Source organism: Colias croceus, chromosome 14 (assembly GCF_905220415.1).
Source record: "Colias croceus chromosome 14, ilColCroc2.1".
NCBI lineage: Eukaryota > Metazoa > Arthropoda > Insecta > Lepidoptera > Pieridae > Colias > Colias croceus.
In genome coordinates, this window is record NC_059550.1 from 9451113 (window position 1) to 9464994 (window position 13882).

General features: G+C 31.4%; 1 protein-coding gene across 1 annotated transcript in view; it reads right to left on the reverse strand.

Annotated features, from left to right (window-relative positions):
- LOC123697187 (breast cancer metastasis-suppressor 1-like protein) overlaps positions 1–13882 on the reverse strand; it is an 84005-nt gene that overhangs the window by 26458 nt on the left and 43665 nt on the right. The window lies entirely within an intron of this gene.

Here is a 13882-nt window from a genome sequence, read left to right on the forward strand (position 1 = left end):
ATTTAAAAGTTCGTGAATATTCGTGAAATACTGAATTATTTTTTTTTAACAGGGTTCTACTATGTCATACAATTCAATCTCCGTTTGATTAAAAAAAAAACATTCACATTTACCTTATTCACAAAATTACAATTCTATTTTTGGTATGACTTACAAAATGTTTATAGATTGAATACTAAGAACACTGAAACTAGACAAAATATACACATCTCAAAGACCTTGAAAGGTTAGAGCTCAGATTTAAACAATAATTAGGTTTCTCCAGAGATTCAATATATAAGATAAATACCCAAAATTGTAGAGTAATTTATAGTAGAAAATTCAAGCGTTGCTGTAATATTATCAGGTTCAATAATCTATACATATATAATAAATCTGTAGAAGGTTCAATTCTGTACATTGAAAATATTGAAAAAATAAATAGCAGGGGGTGTTACTGGATCGATACCAAACCCAAATATGTGATTAAAAAAATTTTTGTCTGTCTGTCTGTCTGTCTGTCTGTATGTGAAGGCATCACGTGAAAACTAGCGGTTCGATTTCGATGAAACTTGGTATAATTATACCTTATTATCCTGGGCGTAAAATAGGATACTTTTTATCCTGGAAAAATACGTAGAAAAAAATTAATCTTAATTTTTCAGTTTTATCCATAGACGTTGTTCCGTAGAACCGCGAACACACGTTGCGTATTATTATAGGCCTAGCCGTATTTGGGAATTGGGTCCAATAGATATTTATAAGATGTTATTGACAGAGGTACTCAAAATGGAGAAATAACCATCCACGCGAAGACCGACATCCGCGCGGACGGAGTCGCGGGCGGAAGCTAGTAATAAATAAATTGTGAAGATACAATATAGGTAGCATTTTGCGATGGGATGATTTTGGACGATGGAAGTTTCCGTTCCGATATCTATACATATAATAAATCTGTAGAAGGGTCAATTCTGTACATTGAAAATATTGAAAAAATAAATAGCAGAGGGTGTTACTGGATCGATACCCAACCCAAATAAGTGATTAAAAAAATTTTTGTCTATCTGTCTGTCTGTCTGTCTGTCTGTCTGTCTGTCTGTCTGTCTGTCTGTATGTGAAGGCATCACGTGAAAACTAGCGGTTCGATTTCGATGAAACTCGGTATAATTATACCTTATTATCCTGGGCGTAAAATAGGATACTTTTTATCCTGGAAAAATACGTAGAAAAAAATTAATCTTAATTTTTCAGTTTTATCCATAGACGTTGTTCCGTAGAACCGCGAACACACGTTGCGTATTATTATAGGCCTAGCCGTATTTGGGAATTGGGTCCAATAGATATTTATAAGATGTTATTGACAGCGGTACTCAAAATGGAGAAATAACCATCCACGCGAAGACCGACATCCGCGCGGACGGAGTCGCGGGCGGAAGCTAGTAGGTACATAATATAGGAATACATATATTTGAAAGATATAAGTCGAGTCTCGTATCCTCCTCCTTATAATTAATCTAATATGAGATATGAGGCATTGAGCAGAAATATTAACTAATATAATAATAATAATATTATATTTTGGTGATAACTGATGCATGGTGATTCAGGATAGCAACAGACTCCTGAAACATAGCTTATTAATTGTAATAACGTCTTCTATTTGGTAATACTTTGAAATTAAATAAATCGGAAACACGTCTTATTTATTGAATTATTCGAAACATGTAAGGGCCTAGCCTATACCAAACAGATAGAATAACATAAAATAGCAGTCTATGTGTAGTAAAACATTGCAGAGGGACATTCTAAATGTTAGTTATTAGTGAATAGTACTTAATTCTGAACCGAAATATAAAAAAGCGAAATGCAACTAGGTACAAAATTAAATAATTATTCCCAGTTGCGTACACGAACAAACAAAACCAAAGCAATGAGTTACACAAGCTTATTTGAACATAAATACAAATCCACGGCGTGCTCTCAATAAATCTCTTAGTGTAACGAAGCAGAGCGGGCCAAGTTAATTATAATAAGGAAAAAACGTAAGCGAGGGGTTCGCCGCCATCTTGTTGTGCGCTTGGCGCTCATGACGCGCAACCATGTGTTCGAAATTTAAAATTTGAATTCAAAATTTCATTGACGCGTTCGATTCTATGGAATTTGCTAGAATGTATTTTATAGCTGTTAATAAATTCAAAAGTGTTCGATTCGACGGAAATTTCTAGAATGTACCTATTAATAGTTGTGGGGATAAGTAATCAATTAGTTTCAGACTATTTATTAAGACAATATTGGTTTTATCGTTGATGAGTTTTTAATGTTTGATCCGAGTAAAAATAAGTCACGACCAATAAGTATGGAAAATGTAGAATGTAAACTTTTTTTAAAGAATCATCAAAAATATGATAATAGGGCAGTCCCTCTACTAGACTACTAGTACAAAATCTCTATACTTATTATATTTAGATTTGAAAGCAACAATCCTGGCTTATGATCTTAAAATATCGTTAAGAACACCCCCTAAGCTAATTTTTTTTAATGAATAAATACTATACTTACATCAGGAATCAGGATGTAAAAAAATACAACAGTTAATAATTTTAAAGTAACATTGTATTGTTTGCTCATACAAGTTTATTTTATTCTAATTAAAAAAGTGTTTATCGTACAAGAAACAATCAAACAATCAAATTATCTGTTACTCTATACCTAGGGAATAGCTAGAATTAACTTTACTTATTTATAACTTGTGTTCCACGAAGCTATTACACTTAATGAATAGCTTCGTATAACATTCCTAACTTAATTAGAATATTTACCGTTATTCCAACGAAAACTTGAGATAACTTTGTCCCTTGTCCCTCAAGGGGCAGATGCATTAACACCTGTTCAAAGTTTTTTTTAAAATGCACTAAATGAGTCTTATTTAGAAGATCTATCAATATTAGTAACATAGTAAAGTATGTACCTAGTAATATTATAAAGAGAAAGTTTTATTGTATTGTTTGTTACGATTTAACTCAAAAACTACTGGACCGATTTTAAAAATTATTTTACCGTTAGAAAGCCACATCTTTACTGAACAACACAGGCTATATTTTATATCATTACATTCCGAGATAATCCGGGACAATTATTAGTAGTTAAGTATTAACTATTAACTAAAACTCTTACAAAAGGTATTTTGGGACATTCCAAGTATTTAAAACTAATTATTCTCAACAGCGTAATTACACTATGTACCCTACATATTTGTTATGCTATCCGCCTAATGGAGGTCAACGAACGGCACTCGAGGTTATCTCTCGTGCATTTGATGCAGCTCCGAGCGAACGATACATGAATATATTTCATGTATTGAATACGTGGTGCTTAACGTAATGTAGGCAGCATTATATTAAACGTATTATCATGTATTATGTCGTATCTTACTAGGCTCTATTTCTTAATAGAGCCTAGCTATTTAGGCTCTTGCCTAGGCTCTTAATTTAAACGTTCAGCCCAAATAAGCTATTAAATTAAACAGTTAGGCTCGAGATTGAATGATATAATAATCTATAGGTAAATATTTCCCTAGCCAAACGAACTCGACTCTAATTGTATAGGAGGGATATTGAAGCTAGACAGTAGTTGATAATATGACTAGCTCTCTCACGTCACACTTATCTTGAACTAGAGGTCCGCCCCGGCTTAGCCCGTGGTACCTACATATTTCGCAATAAAAGGTAGCCTATGTCATTTCTCGGGTATCAAAATATCTCCATACCAAATTTCATGCAAATTGGTTCAGTAGTTTAGGCGTGATTGAGTAACAGACAGACAGACAGAGTTACTTTCGCATTTATAATATTAGTATGGATGAAATGAATGCTTTCTTGTACTGCATGGCTACAGGAAGTAATAATTGCATATTATATACATATTTGTTTACACATAAAGAGAAATGAGCAAATATTGGCCCTGTAGCTATCAAGCTATAACTTCTTTCCCTATTAAAGTAAATAAATATCTATACGGTGCTCTTGTAAGGCTTTCGCCTTAATAAAATAGCACCTACAGTAAGAACAAAAATGGAGATGCCATATTTACAAAAGTTAACTTTATCAGAAATACCTATGTAAACAACATGAAAATTACATAATTATTTGCATAAAACAAAGCCAATTTGACCGAATTAAATTTTCTGACCTAAAACACATCGTTATTACTTTACTAAACATATAATTTAACATCTTAGATTACAAAATAAAAGACAGATGGAGCGTTGCCGAACTAAACCGAATAATTTATCGTCATTTTCAATAAAGCTATGTGTGCTGTCATTTCGCCGCTGCACTGTACGTACACGGTGCTTCTGTGTGCGTGTAATGTTGCCAGATATTGAAAATTTCCCAAATTTTTCCCCGACTACGGAAAAAAGAGGGTTATGTTTTTCGAGTTCATGGATGTATGTATAATATTTCTTTGACACGCCCTGCAGTATAAACCGTTGGACCGATTTTGAGTTGTGAGGTTTCATTGCAATGATCTGAATTATTATGTTAGTGGCGGTAGTGACGTAGGCTATATACATAAATGAGAAGTCAAGTTTTAATTTTTATTTAAATTCTTTTATTACATAAAGTACCTGCCTACTAAAGTTATATATGGACAAAATAATTGTATTCAATTTTTTATTAAATAAATTACATAAAAAAGTTTCAATATTAACTATAATAATTATATTATTTTTTATTTTTCATAATATATGAATACGAATAGCGGTAGTTTTTAGTCGAGAATACGGGACATTTTATTTTCATCATATCCATCATGGAGTTCACATAAATTAAATCGCTAGCGAAAACGACTATGACGTTTTTAAGCTTTATAAAAGTAACAAAATAATATATTATGCTTATTAAAATAATCTAATAATTATCATGAACCTTTAGTGCACTGTACAAATAATCACATTCACGATCGAAAAATCCAACAGCATTACCCTGAAGATCTTTTAACCATTTTACCGTTTTACCAATAAAAATGGCAAATTCATTTTCAAAATACTGGCAACATACGTTGAAGTTTTGTATTCCTTCATATCTGTAAAATTATTATTCGTATTAAAGAAATAAATCAGCCAAATAATCTACAGAAAACCTGTGAAACGATGTTTTATCTTTTTTTTTGTTTTCGGGAACAAATTTTACAGCGTTTTATTATCACAAGACGGCATTTTTTTACTAAAATTGCAAACCCTTTTTGACGTATTGCATGACACTTTATGCGCTATAGCACTGGTGCAGCGACGTATTTGTTTTTGATTTCGTATTTTCTTTGACAAGGGCGACGGGCGGTTGTCATGCTCCATCTGTACTTTATTTTGTAATCTAAGTTTAACATACACTGTTCAATCAATCCAACATCTTACATCTTACGAGATACATCCACGTCACATCCAGAGGTCCAACCCGCTTCGACAAACTTCGGCAATTTCCGTAAACGCTGTCACCCATAAACGGATCCTTCACATAAATAGATGCTTGGCAGTTTATCAAGACGAGCCTTACAAATTTAATTTATTCGGTCTCTTATTTGAATAAATGCATTAGTCATTGACAGAACGGTAGGAGCAAAATCATGCAAAGTAGTATTTTCTAATCGATAGAGAACTTTTATGGAGCAACATTCCGTTTTAAAAACTATTAATTTTATTTACAGACAGAACAAGCTTATCTAAGCAAATCTTTTAATTTTTACGCTAAAAATAATAATTTCAGGAGCGCACGAGGGAAAAGTTTAGGTTAATTAATTATACGTATTTTACGCATACAGTTTTAAGAGCGTGTCAAAAACTAAAAAAATAATTTGTTTGTAAGTAGGACAAAGGTAATCAATGGAACAACTGAACTGTTATATAATGATAATTATTTCTATAATGGCTCTGAAAAAATTTGGCTTCAAACTAATACAAACAATATTTCTGTACATAAGATTTCATGCATACTCTTTTTGTGTGAAAGAATAAAAAAACATCTATCCATCAAACCGTCTCCTTTTATAATATCAACAGGATAAGCTTATAAATATTATCGTCAAATTAACTATCTCTAGACTAATTTCCACCCTCCATTACATCCCCTAAGTGTAAATTTCGTCACAAGATGAATTAATTAACAACAACAAACCAGTACAGCCATTTAGTCATGAATATTAAATTGACCCACATACATAATTATATACAAACTTTTAGATAAGTATATCACTACATAGTATAAAACAAAGTCGCTTTCTCTGTCCCTATGTCATTTTGTGTGCTTAAATCCTTTAAACTACGCAACGGATTTTGATGCGTTTTTTTAATAGATAGAGTGATTCAAGAGAAAGGTTTAAGTATATTATTATTTATATACAAATATGGTTAGAGACAAAGTGGGCGAAGCCGCAGGCGGTATGCTAGTCTATGATATAAAAATGAATCGCTAAATATGTTGGTAGACGCAAAACTCGAGAATGGCTGAACCGATTTCTTTACTTCTTTTTTTTATACTAATCCTTATAGTACGAAGATGATTCGTATAGAGAGAAAACGTAAACATGTACCACAGGCGAAGCCGGGGCGGCCCGTTAGTAATCTATTCTAATATATAAAGCTGAAGAGTTTGTTTGTTCGCTTGAATGCGCTAATCTCAGGGACTACTGGTCCGATTTGAAAAATTCTTTCAGTTTTAGATAGACGTAGCCCATTTGTCGAGGAAGTTGTATGTCATCACGTTATGACCGATACTAATAAATGCTAATAAGTTGGTTACTGTTCAATAACACTTAGGTACTATATTTTTAACAACGTTTTACTCTCTTATTGTAAACTATTTTAACCATCGAGTTTTGCACTGTAAGAAAATTTGTAACAAATAAAATTCAATAGACTGCAAACATTAAAAAAACTAGACAGTCCAGAATTATATTCTTTAAAAATTTTGGGGTAATTTTATACATATTTAATTTCACCGCTAGAATTCAGCGGCCGTATTATTTTCAGACAGTTTACGCTGTTTAAAAAAAAATCTAAAAATTTTTTTTTAACTACTAAACAAGCCTTAAATAATGAAAAAAGGCTCTCTAGAATTTAAAGCTACACGAGAGAGCTTATTATTCATAACTATTAAATTACTCACACACACCCAAACACATACACACACACACACACACACACACACACACACACACACACACACACACACACACACACGCGCGCGCGCGCACACCCACACACACAAACACACATACACACGCATGTTTAATAGTGATTTATATAATTTGTATTGTATAATTATTAAAAAATTTGTTTTTTTGTAAAAATTTTATGCAAATGGAAGAAACTTGTTCCCACGACACAGGGAATCCTAGTGTGGGAACAAGGGTTCTTATATTGTATGTATCATATTATTTTGGATAATAAAATTATTGATTATTGATTATGATTATTAGTTAATAGAATCTTGTAAAGATATTCCATGCATATCAAATTATGAAAGGGAGATGGGCTATTTTTGGTGAGATGAATGTATTTAAATGAGACTAATATAACCCTTCTTTTGGTATCTTGACTGTCGAGTTGTTGATGTATATTATAATACATAGTAGATATGATAGTAGACAAAATAAAATGTACATTTTATTTTGTATAATTATTTATTTTGTATATATTGTGTACATTTTACAAATATTAGAAGTTTGAAAATGTATGTAGATGGTTTGTACCACTTAATCGGACCACTTAGGGCCGATTTTTCAATCCTTGGTTAAAATTTATCCAATAAAGTATTACACGAACATTTAAAATGCCACCTGTAAACTGTCATATACGGACAATTAGAATACATTTTTGAAATGGTAGTTTAATATGTTATTCGTTGAATAAGTTTTAACCAAGGATTGAAAGATCAGCCCTTATACAGATTACAGTCTACTATTTTCAGGTTTTTCTTTCAGGTATTAAGCAAGCGATTCCACGGAGTTTATCTAGTTCTAATACAATTTTAAACTGATACATGAAAGTTCAACCAAAATACCTATTAAGTGATTTCGCGTCTTTTTATTAACTTTTAAAATATCAAATCAAAATAATCACGATTCAGTATTTTTCCAGTGTTGACTAAAAACATCATTTATTCTCTCTTCTCTGGTTACCATATTTAATTTATTACCATTTTCAAGGCGCAGATAATTTATAGCGTGATCGGTAAGATATTATTCATAGACCGTCTTTCAGGTGTCTCCTTGATCAATTTTCATGCTATTTTTAAATATGTAAAATATATTATTATTGTACTTTTCTACAATAACCTTGTATAGGTAGGTAATCGATTTTAATTTTCAATCTAAATCTATGTATAATTATAGTAATAAATAATGATTTCTTTGAAGAAAGTTTTTATTTGTCGGAATAATCAATGGTCATCGTTCTATTGATTCCTTGTATGTGTTAATTAAATGAGTTTATCTAAGTCTAAACTTTATTCGAAAACGTTATATAAATTCACTCTCCTTCATTAAAAAAAAAGTTTTTTTACAAATACAATAGCAATAATAACAGCTCTATATATTATTATAGCTCTATATATTATTCTATATATTATCTAGACTAGCTTTCCGCCCGCGGCTTCGCCCGCTTTCTCTAAAACACAATGAATTATATACTAAAACCTTCCTCTTGAATCACTCTATCTATTAAAAAAAACCGCATCAAAGTCCGTTGCGTAGTTTTAAAGATTTAAGCATACAAAGGGACATAGGGACAGAGAAAGCGACTTTGTTTTATACTACGTAGTGTAGTGATAAACAATAAGATATAATATTATATGAGAAATCTTATTTATCTCAGTATTAAGATAACGAATCAACGTTAGCGTATTAAAATGTATAATATTCCAATAAATTACCGTGTTTCATTCAATGAAAACATGATTAACGAAATACGAAAGTCGAAAACATATAGGTAACATCTACGTTTTTAATAAATTTTATATCCATACTAGCTTTCCGCCCACGACTTCGCCCGCGTTTTCAAAGAAAAATCCGCATAGTTCCCGTCCCTGTGGGATTTCCGGGATAAAACCTATCCTATGTGTTAATCCAAATCACCCTCTATATGTGTGCCAAATTTCATTGTAATCGGTTCAGTACACACATACACATCCTCACAAACTTTCGCATTTATAATATTAGTAGGATAGGACTACAATACCACTGCCAAAAAATTTCATTTCCCCATCATTGTATTATAGTTGAATTCCCAAACCCCGTAAACTAACATTAAACACCAATACATAGCAAGTAAATAACCAAAGAAACACTCCACAATATGATTGCATATCGTCATATACCAAAGGTCAAATATATAAGAATATGGAAGGTAGCGTCATCTAGCGGTGGTTGCTGTCAACCGCTCCACGTGTAAGCTACAAGGGTGAATCGGCTTTTTATTAGTCTCCAGTTTATTATAGTATTTATTTATAATACTTTATATAGTCACATATAGCTGTATCTATATAAAATAGCTAGCTAGATTCATGCGGCTTCGTTTACGTGCTAACTGCTACGTGATTTTATAAAGCTTCAATTTTTACGCAAAATACCTAGTTATAGGTAGGTTAACTATGTTGTGACGTGGAAGATGGACAAATAGACAAACAATTAGTAATGAAGATATCGAATATCGATTTTTATTGCACTTGTTTGCACATTGATTGCACATGGTAGAGTTTGGATTTTATAATATATGAGTGTATTTTTAATATATTTTATGACCCATACATTCAAACAAGTGTTCTATATACATAATAGTAATTTAAAAAAATCTACGCAACGTTTATAACAATAATTATAAATATGTAAGCATCCAATTAAAGCCTACAATTTCATTCTAGACAACATCTTTGGCTTCATTGAAAAGCATTTTTCGCCAACGTATACAATACAACCAAACCGTTCTTAAGAAAACTGTTGAAATTATATATAGGTAATTTTTATATAATATGTATGTAAGAGGCAAGCTCTCGGTATCGAATTATTGTGTAGTATGACGATTTAAAAGCGCTTCTAAAGAAGTCTAACGGAATAAATACCTAAACAAATTTAACATTATAAAAATAAACTTTCATATGATAAAATGAAAAACAAACATTTAATATAAAAATAACGTTCAATTTAGCATTGATGCCTTCAAAAAGAAAACATACTCTAAGGCTTCACGTTTAATTAAATAGTAAGCGACATAAAAATCAAGCATCTAACGCAATAATTGACGTCACCATGAGTGAAAATATCATCGTACCCGGCCATAGGTGAAAAAATGAAAAAAAAAACGTCATAACTCCGAAAGTACGAAAAATCGCATAACATACATGGGGGTGATTCGGATAGTCCTCTAGGTCCTCAAGTCCTCAACCTCCCAGCTTCCGTTCATCAGTACTTTTTGGGACACCCTGAATAATTTAATCATAAATGACATTATTTTTTTCCACCTTGAATACATTAAAAGTACTTCACAAATTTTTATGCGTTTATACCACGTATTATACGACTGTATGGGTGATTAAAAATTTGGGGCATGATTCATCTTGATTCGTCATCGTGAAAGCGTGGTAATTAGGAACAAAATTTTTGTTATTAATCTGCTCCCGTAGGCTTTTTTTGTATTTCTTATTATCCTAGTATTTTCTTTTGTTTGATTTTACGCGAGTATTGTACATTTGGAAAATAAAGGTTTAAACGGATTGTGACCACGATCGCTGCAAAACTTCTGCAAAGTGTGCGAAATGTCGGGATAATAATTTAATGAATAAATCGCGTTTAAAATTCGTATAAATCTTTAATTTCTAAACGTTATTATCCTAATGCAGGTGCGAAAAGTCTTAACCCAAAGATCATTAAAATCTCTTGATCCTTTTTAATGCTTTAAGCTTTATTGAGTTTTAACTTTTAAGTGTTACTACTATGACCTCCTATATACAATAAATGTGGAATATTGCGGCTTCAAAGAAAAAAAAAACAAATTACGCCATAACGATTTATAAAATAATTACAAGTAACATAATATCGATAACATTTAAACCCTGTTTATTCTGGATGTCTGAAGAGAGACGCGTAGGCGAAGGCTTTCGTTGAATGCCAGGGCTTACTTAAATTGCTTACAGGTTAGAAAATAGAATCTATTTTTATACAACCATTTTATATTCTATCTCAGTTCTCTTAGCGATCGGTTTGCATTAAAATAACTAGCTTGCCCGCGCGGTTTCGCCCCCGTGGCTCTTGTTAGTCGTAGCGTGATGATATTATATTATAGCCTATAACTTCCTCAATAAATAGGCTATCTAACACCGAAAGAATTTTTCAAATCGGACCAATAGTTACCGAGATTAGCGCGTTCAAACAAACAAACAAACAAACCCTTCAGCTTTATAATATTAGTACCTCTAGCTATAAAAACTTGCCTCATAATGGTTGATGATGGAAAAATTTAACATCGGTCACGTAAACGTAAAAAGAAAACAATACAGATTATTTACAGATTTATGATCCTTATTTAAACATATAAATGCAAGTGTTTGTTTGTCTTTCTTTCCCATTGCAACTGAGTTCATTGTTAGAGAGAGTGATATAGGTACTTTCTAGCTCAGGGAAACATCTAATTCTCATAGGAATTTCCTATGATAAAGTGAGCGAAAGGCTACTATAATAAAGTGAAAAAATATAATAATATTAAATTAAAATGTTTACTTTAATATAGCTTTAATTCTGGTTCACCTGGTATCTAGTTCCATGATAGAACTGATGAAAAAAAATGTGTGCGTGTACTAGTGTACACACGTAAGAAGTGAAACTTCTTTAAAACCTTATTTTTCAAAAAATAATTTACTATATGCAACTTTACAGAAATACGTCGAATCACGCGTGGTAGGGATAAGAAAAAGATGGAGCGTAACGGAAAAATGTCACGCGTAACGAAAAAATGTTACACTAAATTTTTTTCCAACCCCGATAAAAAAGTTTCACTTCAAAAATGTATTTCTTCGTAGTAAATTATTAAGGAGCTTATGATAATCCTCATAAAAAGCTCGAAACTTTTATTTATGTTATGGGTAATTATTGTCAAGCTTAATTATACACATTACACATTTCAAATGCAACATACTCTCATCAGAACATGACGAATAATGTGACGCCATTTTGTTTTTCTATTACGCAATCCTTATGAAACATCTTCTTATCCTTTGAATTTTAATTGCGTATATTCATATGAAAGGCTTTAATGAATAAAATATTTATTTTATAAACGTTCTATTACAGTTCATTGTCCACTTTTCAAATAGTTTCTATCACATAATTATTGGAACTCCAGCAAAAATATATTTTATAGGTAGTAAATAGAGTCAGATTAATAGTTTATATACTAGACCTGACCTCTAGTTAAGACAGCTGGGCGCAGATGGTTAAGCAAAGCCGAAGATCGGCAACTGTGGCACAGTATGGGGGAGGCCTACGTCCAACAGTGGACTTATCTGGGCTGAATGGATGGATGGATGGATACTAGACCTATAGATATAAACTATTAACCTAGACTAACATATTTAGATCTAGTTTAAAGATATCGAGGTTTACAGTCATACTTATTACTTACTATATACTTTCTATTTCACCATTTGATCGGAAAAACATGAGGAGAAAACATAAATTTAAACTTCTTCTGTCTTTTAACACGATTTTATACTTTCATCTGTATATCGAGTCGAGTCGAGTTTAAACGAGTCGGCTTTAGCCAAAAGCTAAAGCCGACTCGTTTAAACTCGATTTTAATTATAAAATGGAAAGATTTAACTAAAACTTTTTAGATGAAGGAATCGGTGACAATATCATAATTTCAAGAGTTTATCTTATTAATGCGTGATTTGTATTTTAAACTATATTTATTCACTAGCTATATAAGAATAAAGTCAATAATAGAAGGTTGACGAAAAACTTACTTTTCAACTTTAAGAAGTTTCTTGTATCTCCATACGTTTAAAATATTATTTAAGGGTGTTCAAAATTGCTTCATATTTTTCAGTTGCAATAACCTTTCAGAACCAATCGACATTTACATGTCTATTTACTGTTTAATATACAAATTAATTAAGTCAGACCAAATACTTTAATATAATCTTCTCCCAATCAATTATGCCCATTGAACATCTGGTACAATCAAACAATTAATAGCGACGTAACTTGTCGTAAGATAACGATAGTCCAAGGTCTTTGTTATGTAAATATAATAGATTACTGGGATCGACGCTGCTAATCTAACATTGAGATTCAGTTTTAAAAAATACATACTACAACTAAATTTTTAAAAGTACTTCATTAAACTTTTAGAGTTATTTTCCATATTCAGTCGGTGAGAAGACAAACAATTTTTAAATACTATTCAGCCGTTCTTGATTTTATTTTATAAGTACATAGGGAAGACCAGCGTGAAAACTTAAATATAGAAGGTAGAATCGTCAATTTTCGTTTCTTAACATATAAACCGAAAATATCGGAACAACCTTATTATAAACAAAGACATAAGACAAAAATGTTCACTAATTAAATACCTATGTATTCTTTGTATCCATTTCACAATTTTATGAACATTCGGTCGCAATTAATCTTTCTTCTTTCTTTCCTACAATCAATGTATCAATGTATTCGTTTCTTTTATTTAAATGTACAAGCTACGTTTGGTTATTTCGAGAGAAATTACAACCTAACATCGCTGAAAACGTTAATCGGTTAAAAAATATTGAAACAAGATAAGGATTTTGTAAGGTAATGTATGAGTTTATTAAATTAATATCACTAGAAAAACATACAGCCAAACATTTGTTATTTATAACGT